This window comes from Columba livia, chromosome 3 (assembly GCF_036013475.1).
Source record: "Columba livia isolate bColLiv1 breed racing homer chromosome 3, bColLiv1.pat.W.v2, whole genome shotgun sequence".
Taxonomy (NCBI): Eukaryota; Metazoa; Chordata; class Aves; order Columbiformes; family Columbidae; genus Columba; species Columba livia.
This window is the reverse complement of record NC_088604.1, coordinates 63211636-63225395: the sequence shown is the minus strand read 5'-3', so window position 1 is coordinate 63225395 and position 13760 is coordinate 63211636. Positions and strand designations below refer to the sequence as shown.

The following is a 13760-nucleotide window of genomic DNA, read 5'->3' as shown; positions in this document are numbered from 1 at the left end:
GTAGACAACTGCACTCCCTATTTCTCTCTGATTCTCCTGTAAATGTGTTTTTCTCAGGCAAAAAGCAAATGAAGAGGCTGTTTTGTTGGTGTGTTTTGTTTGATTTTTTTTTTTTTAAGACTGTAAGTGCAGCAGCACTTGAATGTTGCAAGAAAATGCTATTAATTCCTGAGACTGTTGTATATCCCTGGAGAAAAAACTCGGGGGGGGGCAGTATTTTTTTCCAAGATGTACTGCTTTACAGAGCAGAATGAAGCAGAGATTTTTTTTTTTACTATTATTATTATTTTCCTTGATCATTTTGATGTGCTCTCTTTCTGCCTTTCTCCACAACCACCTCCAGTTTCCCTCACCTCCCCTGACTGAGGAGCAGGAAACAAGACTGAGCTCTGTTTCCTGACATCCAAAGAAATATTAAAGTACGAGGAAACGGTGTATTTTGTTTTGCCAGCGGACTTGGATTTGCAGACTCGCACTAGGAAGGCACCTGCTTCCAGGCAGGGTCAGGAGTCACCCTCCGGAGCAATTGGGCAATCGGCCAGGGAATAACCAATCGTTACGTCAATTTCGTTTGATCTGCTCGGTTGGCTGCGTGAATGTAGAATGGGGGACGGTGGCAAATGTATTCTGCTCATGGTGAAGAAATACCAAAGGCTGGTCCTGCCAGCTGTGCTGACGGCCAGCGGGTAGACAAATTGCAGACTTCGAAGGTTTAAAGTCAGACTAGGCAGTGAGGAAACCTCCAGATGTTGGTATTTCTGAGGCTAACAGCAGTGCTAATCTGGCATGGTAAAGCTGACAGAAACTGGCAAGTTAAACTGGATTTACAGCTGCTTTGCATTGCTAAAACAGGAAAAGCAGCCAGAACGTATCAGTGGATCTGGCCTATAGATTTTAGTGAGGTTTCTCTGTGTAGCTGGGGAGAGAATACAGCTCTGCAGTTGGAAGTTGGTCAACCACTCTCTTCTTGCTGTGGTAGGAGGAATAAAATTAGTCTCTTATCTGTATCTTTTTTTTTTTTTTTTCTTTTCCAACTAGCAACAGGAATATATTTTTTCTTGAAAACAAGGCTTGCTTTCATTGAAATGGGAAGCCTGCCTTTGAGATTCTACTTGGGGGAAATTTGTCCCTCTTCAGGAGACTGGCGCAATATGGGTAAATCTTTTCTAAGGGAATAAATAGAACTGAAGTGATTAAGTGACCATGTCTTGGCATTCTACAAAGAGGTGGATTTCAACCTCGAGGCAGCAGAACTGCAAAGTAAGAAGGCGTCATTTTTAAACAGCCACTGTCTGAGGGAAAGAAGCACTGGGTAGCCTGAGCCACTTGCTAGTGCTGCATTTCACACTCTCCCAAATTTGCTGTTGTGGTTTCTGGTTTCTGCACAGGCCCCCGAAACAAACAAAAAAATAAGTAGCTCATTTAATGCTAGCGTATGCTTCCCAAATTATGTGGCGCCTTTGTTTTTCCAGTTTTTGACAAAGGGTCTGTGCATATAACCCTGAATGAAGAGGAGGAATTACTCCAGCCCACAGGGTAGTAAGGGAGGTGAAGGATTGCTTTGTAGATGTCCCAACCCAGCATAACCCTCTGAACAGGCTGGCTGCTGTTTGCAAGCACCTTCCCAGGGGAGCGCCTCATTCATCTTGACAGGAAGGATGAAGAGAAAGCACCAAGAGGAACATCAAAGAAGGAAGAGAAGGAGGGGAGAAATCAAGGACAGGAAGAATGAGGAAACAGCAAAGGCAGAAGGTTGAACAGAGAAACAACAGGGGGGTGGGAAGAGCACAACACAGGAAATATACGATACTCTGGTGCCTATAAGGGAAAAGTTGTTTTATAGGTGTAATGTAGACCAAACAAAAGAAAAAAACAAAATGAAGAGAGCAAGAAAATTATAATACATGAAGTGGGGTAGGATATCTAAGTGATGAGGGAGGAGAATTCAGATTGACATGACCAGAAAAAATGCAGAAACATACAAATAAATGTCATATACTGGTCCAGCCAACTTTAAATAGTAGCTGCTAAATTTGTAGCATCAAGATCTTGTGACATATTCCATGTGGAGGTTTTGGAAGCTGGCAGGAAGCAGTGAGGCCACATCGGGAGGTACCAGAGTGGGTAGCTGGAGGCAGATCGATTCTGTGCACCTTGGCTGGAAGCCTTGACACAGTATGAACATCCCGAGGAAAACTGCCCATCTTGCAATTGAAGACTGGCAGTTAGAAAAACGTGTCTGGTTCTCTCTGAAGGGACCTGAAGAAAGGCTGTTGCCACACAGGTAGGGATAAGGGCTTCCTCTAGATCCCTCTTTTTCAGGCTATCTAGGCTACCAGAAATAAGCAGCTCAATGGAAGTTTTAGTTCTGGCTGTGAACAGAAGCTTTTGAATGAATTCTGCATCAAGTAACAAATGTCTTCTTTCCTCCTCCTCTCCACCTACCTTGTTCCTAAACATTAGCATTTCATGTCACTTAAGCTGAGTTCAGTGTCAGACTCACCAGATCCTGCTGAAAAACACACCCCTCTTTTGTGGCAAGATGAAGAAGATGAGAGGCTTCTGGTGTTTTTCTTCCTCAATCTCTGCTCCGCTGGGAGAAGCAGCTAAGGCTGCGTGAAGCTGTCTCCTTCCCACTCTCCTGAACTTTGCTCCTAAAAATGCTTCTCCCTGAGCGGCTTTGCTGCTCCTCTGAAGGAGGCATGGCTTGGCCCACTTAGTGCCATCGTTTGCAAGAGAATGTTTTCTCAGATTGCGGTGACTTTTGTCGTAGTAGGAGGCTGAAGAAGATTGCTGTGGAGGAAAGTCATGGGCTCCGCTCTGTGCCATTTGAAAATCATTGCTTGAGCATGAAAGAGAAGAAAAGGATCAGGAATTATGAGATTGAACCCTGCCTGAAGCCCCAAACCTCCAAATAATTTCTGCCATTTCTGCTTCCTGTTTTCTCAATGCTTGGTCTGTCCTTGCATTATATTTTTAAACTTTCCTCCCGAACCGCAAAGGTGAGAAATTCCCTTTCTCTGAAATAGGTGGTTTTGTGGGCAGCGGTGCCAGTATGTGTTCTCCCATGGCCCATTTATCCCCCTAGGACTTCTCACCCGCCTCCTTCATGTGGCTGGCAGCAGGCGGAACGCTGGCAGCTGCCCGGTTGGGCTGGGGCTGCCAGCACCCAAGGGCTGAGCTCAGGGCATCGGTCTGGCTTTCCTCCTCAGAGCCAGCCACCAATTCTCTCAAGACTTGTGAGAATGTAATTATTGAAATAGACTGAAATTTGTTGTCTAGGAGAGAAAAGATATGGATGTCTGCAGTGGTGCAGAAATGTGCGTTTGAATAGTGGGTTTGTTGTACAAGAAGGGGAATGTTTCTCACTGAGCAGTTATATCTGAAATACTCTACAGTATGCGGTAGTATTTATAATAAAGGTGAATACTTTTACGGTAAAAGCGTGGGGACCTGAGCTTGCCTGGAGACCTTAATAATTTTTCCTACTATAGAGAAAGCAAGTGGTGAAGAGGCACAAGAGGGAAATGTTGGAGAAAACAGGCTTTTTGACAGTGAGCACAGTCTCAAGGCCTTTGGTTGAGTTAGCAGGGATGTTCTATAGTGCACCATGGTTATGCCGAGATGTGCTGATAGTTGATGGTTTTGATTAGTGCTGAAAAGCAGAAGCAAAAAATGGAATAATGTGGCTTTGGGGTGCTGTAACACAACACTGAGTTGCCTGAAATCAAAACCAGTTTGAGGTGGAAATATGACAGCTGATGTTTGTGGAACCCCAAATCTCACTACCAGTAGATGGATTTACTTCTGAGATGTTAGAGAAAGCTCACTCTTTCCACAGATGCTGTGTGAGCAGGGCAGCCATTTCTGCACGACAGGAGGAGTTTTTTCCCCTTCCCTCACCTGGTGTCCAGTCCAGCAATTAGGAATCAGATTTAACCCTCAGTGTTTGTTTCAGACCCGGTGAGTCTTCAATTCTTTTCCAGCAGCAAAACAATTATTTTTGATAGACACAATAGTTGTTTGTTAATTTGTTTATAATCAGTTTTCCAAGAGGTTGCTTTGATGTGGGAGGAACTGAATTCTTTGGGTGCAATGCTCGCTGCTGACTCTGTTCTTAGTCATTAAGAGATGTTTTTCGCATTAAAGTGCCTTTACTTTTAAGGGAAAATGTCAAGCATCTTCTGATACCAGACATACGAAATGTGTGGTTGCCTAAACAGAAGCTATTCACTGAGCTGCAGCACATGAGGGCAGGAAGGTCCAAGGCCAGCCCAAACCTTCGCTGGCCTCTCGGGGAGATGCTGAGCAGTCCCATCCCCTCTGGCTGCTCCACAGCTGCAGCCACCCTCACCAGCCCCCGGGACCTGAGACCCCACGGATGCTGGTTCCAGCTACTGACCTACATCCCTGACAATATGCCTTCATGTGAAAAGATGTCACTGTCCTTTTCCAAGAAGAATGTGTCTTATTTTTTCAGTTCCCTTGCTACCTTTTTGTATTTTCGACCTGCAACTCTTTAAAGGCTCCCTGCCTCTGCAGTTCTTGCCTTTGTGTAGGTTATTTTTGGAAACTGAGGAACCAGGAGGAGGGCTGAAATTTAGAGGAGTTAACTGCAGTAGAAGTGGAAAGCTCTTTCCTTTGGTGTGCTCTTTCTTCCTTCATCTTTCTTCTGGTGACCTCCGTGGTCCGACCCCCATTGCACTGCTCGTTCCAGGGCAAGCTGAGGCCGATGCCTTTGTGTCCCGCGAGTGACTGCTTCCTGCGCGGAGACGTGCTGCTTCACAAGCGGCCATCGCTTCTCTTCTGCTTTTCTGGGTCAGCCACTTGGCCAAAAAGTGGTAGGTGGTCAAGCAGAGTTCCCAGAGCTGTGAAGCACTTGGGAGGTTATGTGCCTTAGGGTAAATTGTATGCAGAGAGGAATGCGTTTTCTTCCTTATTTCCTCTGTGAGGCAGCCCTCAGTGGCTGGCTTTTTCTGGAAATGCTGGTGTACTTTTACTTCAGAAGTGTTGCATGCTTAATGCCAAGCTTTGCAAGAAAAAAACCAAATTCTTTTGTAAGACTGGGGAACAGCAACCGAAGGTTGACCTGGCAGGGAGACCCGGAGCTTACCTTTTAACTCTGGGGCATGGGGCTGGTGGTGGTGAGCCTGGACCCCCAAACGGTCTGAGCTCCTCTACATGGGGGTGAACACTTCATATTTTTCATTTTGAATGCAAACATGTAAGAAGAAATTTTCTGTGAAGGAGCAACCAAGGACTTTCATTTTTCTGTGTAGGTTTTGTAATATCACTAGTGCATAGAAAGACATTGACCACACGGTAGGTCAGGCTGCCCTTTTGATAACTGAGACAGTATTCGGATAATTGAGATGCCTGTGATCGCCTCTGAAAATTTGCTGATGTTTATACTGCTGTCAGGTATTGAAGTCACACCATATTATTTATTGTGGGATCTTGTGATGGATTTTAAAATAGATCGATATCGCAGCACAAAGTGGGAATTTTCCTCATTTTTTCTGTGGTTATGAAAATGCCTAAACAGCAGTATAGTGCAGTAAATGTTAAACATTAAAAACTGGTTTTGTGTGTACTGATAAGTCTAGGTTGGTAAGGGAGGAAGTCAGTAGCTTGAGTTTGGTTGGTAAAGCTGATAGGAGTATGGTGGAAATCAAAGCAGAACAAGCAGTAACACGCTGCCTTTGAAGGATGGGTTTGGGTCAGTGACATACCAAGAAGTTATAATAAGTAGGACTTTAACCTTAAATTGGAAAAAAAGAAGAGGCAGATTATTCTGCACAAGGCGTTTCACAACCGATGCAAGAAGTCAGCTAAATGTAGAGAGAACGCAATCAACAGAACACGAAGTACTCTCTTAAAATACATAGCAATGGAAGGGTTTTTACTACTCTGCTATGCCAGAGATCAATTAAGCTGCACAGAATGGCTATGAAAAATGTTCGCTGTAGGGAAATCGCCGTTTTCCGTAGATCCAAGGGAGGAGTGCTGGCGCGCTGCCGGCAGCGATTTATTTCCACCCAGCCGCAGCGCTTGTGGCTGGCACTCAATGAAGTCTTCCAGGGTAAATTATTTATTTAATTAAGAACAGCCACAGTTGCACCGAGGGACTGGCAGCACAGCAGCAGGAAGTCTGATAGAGGTTAAGCCTAACCTCTTACAGATAGGCTGCTTATGTATACTATAAATAAGTAAAATCGTAAATAAGTGTGTGTTGGCACTTTTGTTTAAGCTTATTAACAACAGTTCATAATGTTGAGTGTGGTGTATGTAGTGTCGTGCACTGTAGTCCTCTAATTTCACAATTAACTAACGCAGAGACTTGTGCAACAAGCTGACATCAGATTGTTGTTAGCTGAACTTCTGAACTTTTCATAAGAAAAGGAGACGTCAGTAAGAGAAAAGCCAAATGTATGAGTGTGTAAGCATGAGCAACCCAAAACCTTTCATTTCAGTAGGCATTCCCATAAGAGCAAAGAAAGAAATCCCCCTCTTCTTACCCCAAATAGGCACGGTAATGCTTTCTTCTTAGTTTAACATACGCCAGAGATACCAGTTCTAGCTGGTGGTTTGAGGGAGTCCCGGGAAGAGAAGAATTTGAAAGTAAGAAGATAAACTGTCACTTGAGGAGAAATCCTTTGAGAGTCTCTACAAGATTACATATTGTTATCTGTATAGCTTTTTTTTTTTTTTTAAAAAAAAAAAAGTGATTTGGTAATTGTAATTTGGTAATCAATAAATTTTACTTTTGAAGAATTCATTCTGAGTTTGATCCTTGCTTTCTTTCTCTGATTGCTAAGTAACAAGAAAAAAATCTTGCAAGAGGAAAAGCAGCACCTCCTTAAAGGAGACCATTCATCGATTTAAACTGCATAGTTTGGCATGAAGGAAAAAATGGACAAACATTTTTAAAAAATATCAGAAATGGACAGTTTGGAAATATCCGACATACTTGGTTTTGCATGGGCCTAATAAGCAAATCACCACAGGGGTGAATTCACCTCCCAGGGGCAAGTTCCCCATTTTGAAAGGCATGGGGGGCGGCAGGGGCGGGCGGGCAGGCTGCCAGCTGCGGGGCCGGGGCTCCCTCCTTCTCATGGAGTGGTTTGGACCTTCCCCTCGCCTCCCCCTGCGCCTCCTCCACGGTCCTGCTGTCCCCGACAGGTCCTTGCTGAAGCTGTCGGCAGAGAGGTCTGACATACCCCTCGGCTCTGAGAGACTGGCTTTTCTCTCCAGTGCTGCTGAAACTGGGAGCGAGCGGGCAGCTGGGGTTGAGGAAGGGTTTCCCACCGTCCTGGCTGTGGTTTCGCGTCCTGGAGGGGCTGATCCTGCTCCCCATCCTCCACGGCCGCCTGCCTGAGCCCACGCTGGCTGGTTTAGGCAGCTGGAAAGGCAGCAAGCTGTTGGGTGGCCAGGGCTTTCTGATAGTTAGCACCTTGGATTGACCCCCCATGGGCACAGGCAAACTCTAGAGGTGGCAACCCAAACAACAAACTGAGTACAGTGACATGAAGAAACCTCAGATCCTCTTGCTGCAGCTGCAGAAGAGGCTATTGTTATTAAATGCTAGTTTCTCACTAGCAAAATCTGGTGCCAGGTTCTCGGGCAGCAGCTTTTCTTAGTTTCCTGGTTTGATTTGCTTTAGAACTTTGGCGTAAATCCTGTAATTTACTCTTAACTATGCTACCAAGTGTAACCAGTTTGAACTATATAATAGGTAGTGACAATTTTAAATTTAGCTTTGAATGTACTTAATTCAAAAAAATAAAAATGTTTATTTTCACATTATATATCTGAAATAAGAACAACTCCCACCACCACTGTCCATTGTTACTTGTCTTAGATTTCTTCAGGGGTGTTTGCATGCAAAGGGAGGTATCAGATTCCTACTTCCAGATACAGAAAAATCATTATGTAGTCTCAGAAACGTCTACTACTATAACATTTTAGTTTCACTTTTCAATTACAATCAATATTGCCTGTTTTGCCAATGCTAACATTGGGAGGAAGCCCAAAGAGATTGATGTGCAGGCAGAATGAGAATAACATGACTATTTTTATGATTCTGACATCAGTGTCCTGGTTTATCTACTGTTGTATGACACAGTGACTAAATGCTCCATACTATTCCATCCTCAGTGAGCCAAATGTCTTTTCCAATATTGCCCCTTGTTTCAAAAGTCGTAGAAACTTTAAATAAATAGTTTGCTAATTTGCGGTGTTCTCTTACTCTCTGGAAATCTAATAGTCTATTTACTTTTCATAAACAATATCCCTGCATGACATTAATGTATATTTCTAATTGGATACTCATGGGGCAATGAGAGCTAACTAATGAGCTTCCCACTTCAAATATGGATTTTTGAAACCATCATGAAGCTTTGTTACAACAGGATATCTCTGCACTCTTTTGTAATTAGATGGGTACATTCATTTGCCGTCATGATTCCTGTTCTGTCCTTTACCTGTTTTCGTTATTTTTTGCTCTATATTGAAAGGCAAAACATTTTTACTACTGGGGAAAGTAAAAGCTCCTCCTACCAGATCCTCATTTTCCCATATCTCCTTTTACCCTATAGATCCCACCTTCACTGCCCATCTGTCACATTCCAAGAGTTTGCTGGGTCCCTTTATGTTCCAAGTAAACAGCCTTTTCAAAAGTCTGTTGGCTTCCAGCAGCAGTTGCACAAACTGGCCTTGTGCTGTATCTCCTGTATGAGAACTGACAGAACAGACAGCTGGTTGCAAAAAAAAAAAAAACAAAAAGAAAAGTGAACTATACCAAAAATTTCACTTTCCAAATGGAGTAAAATGCCTGTTTTATATGAACAAAGGGTTTTGACTATTCCTTGTTCAAACAACCCTTTGGTCTTTTAGTGATGTAGGGATTCACATTGCACCCCCTTAATGAATATTGGCAGAGTCTGTGGTGTCCTTTTCCTGTGGATGTATGTGTAAGTAACATTAGCTGTAATGCTGTAATAAAGTACTAGAGAAATGGAGCACCAGGACCCTTCCAAAATGCCTGGCTGCTGTGATTAACCTGTTCTGTCTCAACAGGCAAATGGCATGTGGGAAGTGAACTTTCCAAGCACAGCTGGATGTTGCAGGAGCAGCCTGCTGCTTCCCCATCATATGAGTGGTTTTTGCTTTACAGCTGTTGTTCACACACAGGAATAAGAGCGTATGCTGCAGCTTTCTTCTTCCCAATCAAGGTGTAAAAGGACTTTTTGAGAATTATGAGCACAGCCCTAAAGTTGGTCAATCTCAGAGTATTTTTGTTGAGCTTCAGATCTTGGTCTCATTTCTATGTTTACTTTGTTTAATGGTTGTGGACATCTCTATGGCTTTAACCAAATGCATGGAGACAGCCAGCTCTGTCCAGCCTCTGCTTTGTGCAGCTGGGCAAGGAGAAAGAGAACAGAGCCATAACCCTGCATTCCGCACAGCCTCCCCACCTCTTGCACCTTTTGAGGGGCCAGTGGCTGCTGGTGTGACTTGGAGCAGACGCACCTGCTAGTGGGGTTGAAAAGAGCTGCCCTGGCAGCCTGTGCTCCGACGGGCACCTCGTGCTTCTTCCTTGGTGCCGGGGACACCGCAGTCCACGGTGTCTTCTGGGGAAGCTCTTCCTGGGTGGGGGTTTCCCTCCAGCTAGGGGGATCTCCTAGCTGGATTCAGGATTCAGGCGCCGTTTTATTTGCCACACCTGGGACAGTAGAGATGGTGTCCAGGTTATGTGTTAGTATCCCTGCCTCGCAGCTTTTACAGCTTTGAAGCTGCAGCAATGCTACAGGCACATCCCTGCCACAGCCATGCAACGGTGTGGTGATGGAGCCATGTACCTTGGTCATACCTGATGCGAGGGGGTGGAGGGAATGGGGAGGGGATCAAGTCCCTTCCACAGGTGTTGATGTGGACGAAGAGCCACGCTCTCTCCGCCCGCTCAGGCTTGTGCCATGGCAAAAGAGAGGTCCTGGGCTGTGAGTTGTGAAACTGTCTGATCCATCACTGACTAATGCTACACGAATTTCAGAATGTGTGGCAAAACATAGTATATGGCTTATAAACTGTGTAAAGTCTCCTGAGGAAGATGGGGGTTGTAATACCTGCTTCTGAACAGGTGAGGGGCTTCCTGTGTTTCACATGAAACATTGCAGGTTGTATTTTCCCATAGAATTTGCAAACTTGCTAAAATTTGTATTTAGGTACTTCACAGGTTCTTGGTGATGAGGTATTTTACATATTTACACCTCTCCTATTTTTCATGACACTTGTGTTATTGTAAGGACTCCTACAATTGATGGCACTAGGGGATTTGAATGTTTTGACTCCTACACCTTCTGTAGGAAGGGAATTGTTTTATTCCAGGACGTTGCATTGAGTGGGCACCAGTGAAAGTCCTGGGAATGACAGGAGGAGAAAAGAGAGACCAGTACTAGGTGTCTGCAGAAAATTGGTTATGATAATCAGCTAGAGGGCACTAATGAATATCTCTTCTTAGGGCTGTTAAATTAGGCCATGTGGGCTGCCAGCATCTTTACGCATGAGAGAAACATGAGGGCTTTGCAAAACAGTTGTATTAAAAATAATTTTTCATGTTATTTTTAATAATTTTATCACAGATGTAGAAAGTGAGGTAGAAGTTTGTAGCCTGGGACATTTCTTTCTCCTGCTTTACAGGGTAAACACCAGTGTTTGTTTGGCTAGCTAATGTTTTCCAAAAGTATGTCAATGAAGTAGGCATCAGAGGCACAAAGTACTTTGGTGTATTTAGATTTTAAATATGCAATAGAAAGTCATTAACTTTTAGACTCATAAGCACCAAATTATCTTCTGAAAAGGGGGCTTGGATGTTAAAATCAGTTAATTTAAAAAAATAAGATTTTAATATTGGCAGAAATGCGGAGTCAGTGTTTCACTATCAGCAGTGATGATAGGCTCAGTTATATCCTAGTAAGTTTGATTACTGTGAGGGCATGAGAAGGATCCTGCAGCTGTTTCAGGGGGCGAGAGTGTTGTGGGATTACTAGTTGATTGGTTAATTTAAGGTATTATTTTTTTATCTTTATATTGATGTGGAAAAAAAAATCCAGTTGCACAGAATCATAGAGTAGCGTAGGATAGATGGGATCCCTGGGGTCATCTTTCTAGCCCATGCTCAAAGCAGGTACATGGTACATGGTTTTGTATGTCATCAGTCATTTACCTCTACATGGTTTTTATTTGTGGATGAAAGATTAACTATTCAGGTCTTTTTGTTTTTCTTTTTTTGAGTAATAGAGAGGCAAATGCCGAAGAGGAGTAAAAATTAAGCCAAAAGTATTGTACAATGAAGTTGATGCAAACAGCATTGAAGCATCACCAGAAAATCCCACCCGACTTCACATGTATAGAAACTTCTATTTATAACAAGCATTGCTTTTGGGTAGCACAAGGGACTTAATTTGTGAATTAATTTTAAATTGTTATTTTCATTGTTGGCTGATATACAGAAGGAATTGGTAAATAGTAGGAGCAAAGGCTATACGACATTTTATAGCCAGTGGTTCTGTTTACACTTAATCCCTATAATGCAGTGTTAAAATTTACAAAACAGCTTGTAATTGCAGTAGTTTATTTAAACCAGCTATTTGTGGTTATGTCTGCTGAGGAAACTTAAACTTCAATGTTCCCCAGCCATCTAATAGCAGCAAATTGACTGTGGGTCTCTTGTAAGAATATCTAAATGTAGGCTGTTGAATAATCCCTTTGGGGGCCCTGTAACTATTTTTGTGCCTGGATATGCGTCATCAGTGGGTATTTTCTCTGGTGACTAGCTTACATCAGTAGGTCTCCTACCATACACTCTATCAGTGAGTGACTTATGATTGATGGGAGTCACGGCTGCTGTTTAGCTTTTATCTGTGACCTCAAATAATGGACAACAGGAATTTCCAGGCTGTTAAATTCCTTGAATGACTGAAGACACGGGATGGCTCTGCTGATAAACGCAGGTAGTACCCAGATGCTGGGTGTTCACCAGGGGCCGAGGCGGGAGGAAGGAGAGGGGGGTTCCTCGGCTGCAAGGCGGTGAATCCGGCTCCGATGCGTAGCCGAAAGGTGGGCTGCCCCGGACGCCGGGGAGTGGCCATGCCGGAGGACCTGCCGAGTGACGGGCCGTGATGCTCCGAGTCTCCTGAGCTTTCCAGCCATACGTGTCTGCCGGTGGCAGCGGCGTTTCAATGTGTTTAACTGGTTGATCTTCAGGGCACTTCCTCGGTCTGTTTTATCCCAGGGAGACGCACAGTTTGCAGCTCTGTGAAGGGAAGCGCTGTGGAATTTCTAGCTGCAGCCTGGTTGTTTTCTTAACCCTTTTTGTTACTGCCTGTGAACAGCAAGTGCATTTATTGGCGTGCTTTACGCAGGTGCTACCTGCGCTAAATCTGAAGGTGCAGTAGGCTGTGTGGTATTAAGGTTGAGTTACACCTGCCACAGTGACCCACTGAGCATGTGATCGTTGTTCATTTCCTGGTGTTCAGCACTACATATCATCATAATAAGGACTGCAGATCCTGAGTTATCCCCTCTTTCTCCTTCCACTCTACCTTTCTGTCAGAAGCTGACATGCAAAATGAGGCTGCAAGACAGCTACGAGATTTTTGTAGAGTGTTTACTTGTGATGAATTTCACAGCTTGAGTCAGCCCTATGCTGAGGCACTTTGTCATTTCTTCTTCTTCCCTCGCCCTGCTCTTCCCACCTCTCCTGGGCCCAGTCCCTCTGATACAGCTGTGACAGGAAACAGGGGATCAGTTCTCAGTGAGCTCCAGCTCAGAAGCCTTAGTCTTCCTCCTGGCAACCAGGGAGTGAAAATGACAGACATGGATGCTCTCAGTGTGATTGATGATTCAAAAAAGTCCTGAATGCTGTTTATCGCGTGGCATTGTTTGGCTGAGGGAGGACAGCAGCTGGATCCAAATTCCTCCTCACCACTTCTTCCTGTTGGCAGGTGGCCCTCCGCAGGGGCTGGTCTTGCAAACTCTCACACGGGGCTTATGTATGTGAGTGCCTACTATTGTTTTTCACTCAGATGACAGCGGAATGGAGTTTTGTGCAGGATTTTGAGACTCAAAAACTTTCGGAGGGAAAACAGGCACTTTGTTTTAACTCGCCTGCGTGCTTCCTCCTCCGCGGGTCCTAGACCAGAGGTCGTAGTTAATGAATGAAAACAGGCTTCCCGCAGAAGCCAGTTAACCCATGTCTGTGCGTTGGTTGACAATGGTGCTCACACAAAGCTGCCTTTGGCAGCAAGGCATGTGCTGTCGTGGTGTGGATGCCCTTGCTGTGAGGAATACAGGTTATCTGTACCTTCCAGACAGGTGCTTGGTCCAGCACAGGCACTGGGTCTGAAGAAGGTTTTCTCATCTGTTCTCTTGGTAGTTGAGTGCTGGTTAGGAATTGCATTCGACAGAAGTAGTAGAAAGAGAAGTGACAATTAAAAAGATGCTTGGAATATCAAGGGACAGGAGGGTATGAAAAGATTTTCATTGAACTGTGATTTACAAGTATACTCTTCCTTTGTTTCTATATAATTTTTTTTTGAAGTCACTTCAGTAAGACTTTGTGATTGATGACAAACTGGTTATGTAATTCAAAATCTGTAAAAGGTTGAGCACAAAAAAACTTGACAAATGTTCAGTCATTTGCATTAAAATTCAGTGAATTTTCCTGGGGCACTGGGCTTAGAAAATGTAAAGCTTGCTAA

At 44.0% G+C, this 13760-nt stretch overlaps 1 protein-coding gene across 17 annotated transcripts in view; it reads left to right on the top strand.

Annotated features, from left to right (window-relative positions):
- HIVEP2 (HIVEP zinc finger 2) overlaps positions 1-13760 on the top strand; it is a 141380-nt gene that overhangs the window by 41025 nt on the left and 86595 nt on the right. For 3 of the 17 annotated variants that reach the window (XM_065057240.1, XM_021294900.2, XM_021294901.2), the window contains exon 1: positions 7089-12011. The exons of the other annotated variants lie outside the window; for them this stretch is intronic. The gene's annotated coding sequence lies outside the window, so the exon portion shown is untranslated. Of the gene's footprint in view, positions 1-7088; positions 12012-13760 lie in introns of those variants that run through there. 17 annotated transcript variants of the gene reach the window in all.